The following is a 3,797-nucleotide window of genomic DNA, read 5'->3' on the forward strand; positions in this document are numbered from 1 at the left end:
ATTCTTCAGGGGGAACTGCTCTATCTGTAGGTGTGAATTCAATGTGTTCATGGGAGGAGGTGAGTTCAGGGTCTTCTTACACTGTCTTTTTGGACAGAAATATACAGATCTTACACTAGAGATGGAATCTTACAGGGTGTTGGATGGGGTGGGATCTTCTTTCAGGTGCTCAGGTTCTCCAGGAGGTTATACAGGATTTGGCTAGGCCAGTGAACTAGCTGCCCAATTAGAGAAACCATTAACCCATCCACCAATGGGGATAGGAAACCAGCACCATGAGGGAATATTATCCTAAACATACATTATTTCATTAATCCTCACAATAGGCCTTGAGCAGGTATAATTATTGGCATTTTATCAATGTGGACAATTAGAGTGGGAGACATTAAACAACTTGAGATAGCTTCCCTGTCTAGCTTCCAATCTGGTGTATGGGTGATTTAAAACCTAACCCTTATATGCAGGAACATTTTCCTACCTCTCCCAAATGGTCTTCACAATAAAAACCTTAAAAGCTAAGCTGAAACATCCCAGTGCCCCTCCCTCTCAAAAAAAAAAAAAAGTACAAACCAACAAATGCCCAGTGCAGGCCAATTTCTTTAGCAGAGTCCTAGGCCAAGGCAAATGGAATTCTGGGGTGTTCCTGAGGCACATCTGTACCAAGCAGAGGTTGAAGCTCCTATGCCCCCCACAATGCCAGGAAATGGGGAAAAGGGTGGCGGTGTCAACAGGGGGAAGGAAGCAGAGGTGGTCTGAGTGAGGTCCCTCTCTCTTGAATATGAGGTTTTTTTTTATTGTGGGAGGTAGATTGCCCCTTTTTAGACTTCAGTGGCTATAGAGTCTTGCTCCCCTCTGGGTTCTTTCCCTCCTTTAGCTCTAAGGTTTCATTCAGTTCTGGGAATGTCTGGAAGAGTTCATGGATCTGAAGGGTGAAATATTCTCCACTGAGTTGCATCTTTGGTGGGGGAGAGGAGTTGGTGTTGGTGGGCAGTGCTCAATGAATGCTCCCAGTGGGCTGCTTGAGTCAAGAATTTTCTTTCTTGTGGAAATTTTCTTCTTCTGAGTTCTGGTCTCTCCCAGGACAGGGGCAAGCACACATCTCAAAGCTGTTCTGTTCTAGCAGATGACCACTGGAGTCTTTCAGCATGATGATGGTGTGGATGGGCTGCCAGTCATGCCTCCCATGCAGGAGCTGTTACACTTGAAGTTGTAGTGAATGATGGTACAGTCAGAGTTCACATCAGGGGGCTCATAGGGCACATCCATACTATGTTGAAATGTAGTTTTGTTGTGCAAATACTCGGCACATAAATTCCCTTCCACCCAGATAAGATGCTGAGGAAGGGCTTGGACTATTGCTAGAGTCAGAGCAACACTCATGGTAGGAACAGTGACTCATGACCTCTGTCATGTACTTGGACTTCTCATAGATGGCCATGGCACAGACACAGGTACTGAGTGGGAGTGGGGAGCTGACCTACACTTGCAGAAGGTCAGTCTTTGCTAGCTGGCAAAACAATAAGTTGAGGGTAGAGAAGTATGTGCAGTTTATAAACCTGCTGTCCCAGAATTCAGGAATCCTAAACAGACACCATAGCTGTCAGGGTAGGTCTTCTGGGAAGGGACAAAGGATGACAAGGGCCAGAAGGGGGCTGTTGCTGGGATAGCAGCTGCTGGTGCAGGAGTTGCTGGCATACTGGGGGCTTCATTTGGACCTTTGTCCAGACAGGTTACAAGGTCTGGGGACAACAGCAGTTCATCCATTGCCAGGGATACTTCAGGGGTCAGAACATTGTTTTCTTGACGTAGTCTGCCAGTCCGAAAATGTCTCCTGACTCGGAAGGGGCCCCATGAAGAGTTCTGACTGTGGCTCCTCCATTGAAGCTCTCAGGAAGGCAGAGTGGCTGTAAAACCTCAGGGGACTGTATCATGGTCCTGGTAAGCACACTGGGAGGTCAGCTGCCAGGTGACACCAGGGGCCCCGAGAATACCTGCCTTCAGGATGTTGGCTCTGGACTTTTTGCCAGGTGTGTATTCTGTTTCTTGATTACCATTTGCATAGATAGTTTTTTTCTCACTCTTTTTGGTTTTTATTTTTTTAATTGAATTTATTGGGGTGACATCACTAATAAAATTATATAGGTTTCTATAATAGATCATCTATATATTGTATGATGTGTTCACTACCCCAAGTCAAGTCTTCCATCACTATATATCTCTCCCCCAACCTCTCATGCATAGACAGTTTTAACAGTGCCATCTGGATACTCCAGTCTCTTGCACTACGCAGTATGTAGTTCTCTCTGGTCATTAATAAACTTTATAATCTTGCTGCCATCTAATTGTACTCTAACAATTGTACCATCTGGGAAAAGGGTTTGTTTTTTTCATCAGGAAATAAGTTTTTATTCATTTGTTTTGGGATGGGGAGGGGGTGCAAAGGGAGAGAGAGAGAGAGAAACATCCATCAGTTGCCTCATGTAGGCGCCCCATGGATGGAACCTGCAACCCCCAGTATGTGTCATGACCAGAATGCAATCCTTCAGTGCACAGGATGAACCACTGAGCAACACAGGCTAGATTTACACAGCTTTTTAATAATCTGATCAGGAAATATGATTTATTTTCTTCCATCTGGAAAATGTTTTTATATCTGTCCCCTTGAGAAATGCAGACTTTTAGTTCTTCTGGGTAAATGGTGTGAGTGGTCCAGGATGTCCCATGGTAGTAGATTACTCATCTGGCACAAAGTGCTTCACATCACCATTGAAGAGTGTGACAGCCTTTCCCTTTGCACTCATTCATTTTTGAGTTCTGTTTGGAAGCTATAGCATGGCAGGCATCGCTGTGGGTAGCGGCTTCAACAGATAAGGCGGGACAGCCGGCAGCTAACATCGGACAGTTGGTACACTGGCTGGCTAAGATAGGAGAGCTGGTCGGGGGGGTGCGATGGTAGGGGACACCCAGGGATTTCCCGCTTCTGTAACAAGAGGAAACAAGTTCACTCTTTGTTCAGAAAAGAAATTATTTTATTTCTCAAGTTTACTCACTGCAAACTGAACCGTGAGAAATGATCCAAGAAAAGAAAATTCTAGCCATTGCAGTCTTGGCACACTTAGCAAGTCTATGCAAGGTAGAGCTGGGACTTGTGTAGGCAAGTGAAGCACCCAGGATGCACAATTTAAGGAGGCATTTACTCTCAGTGTCATGCTAAACAGGGGTAGCATTTTTATAAACTTGAGTTATTGCCCCCTAAGGTTTTTTAAAAATATTCACCTGAGGATATTTTTTACATTGACTTTTAGAGAGAGTAGGAGGGAGGGAGGAGGGGGAGCAAGAGAGGGGGAGAGAGAGTGAAAGAGAGAGAGAAGAAAACATCAATGTGAGAGAGTGAGAGAGAGACATAGATTGGTTGCCTCCAGCACGTGCTCTGACTAGGGCAGGGATGAATCTAAAACTGAGGTACATGCCCTTGACCTGGGAATCAAATCCACAACCTTTGGGTCTGTGGGCTGATGCTCTCACCACTGAGCTATCAGCCAAGGCTGCATCCATAAATGTTGTGCCTTAGGCACCTCCCTTACTTCACCCCAAGCCTGAGATGAGGGCCTGGACACTCAGGACCCATGACAGCCTGCCTCTCACAGCCCAGGGCTCTAAGGGCAGGATGACCTTTCAGAGGGTCACAGAGGTTAAAGAAATATATTCTTCTGTAAAGGAAACATAACAGACATTCATCCAGCTATAATGATGTCACTGGGATCAGATATGCCCTCCTGGAATAAATAATAATAAAA

General features: G+C 45.4%; 1 pseudogene; it reads right to left on the minus strand.

Annotated features, from left to right (window-relative positions):
• Positions 1-660: 660 nt before the first annotated feature.
• LOC102441416 lies at positions 661-1,879 on the minus strand (annotated as a pseudogene).
• Between the last annotated feature and the right edge of the window lie 1,918 nt (positions 1,880-3,797).

The sequence above is a fragment of the Myotis lucifugus genome, unplaced genomic scaffold (genome assembly GCF_000147115.1).
Source record: "Myotis lucifugus unplaced genomic scaffold, Myoluc2.0 scaffold_5194, whole genome shotgun sequence".
NCBI lineage: Eukaryota > Metazoa > Chordata > Mammalia > Chiroptera > Vespertilionidae > Myotis > Myotis lucifugus.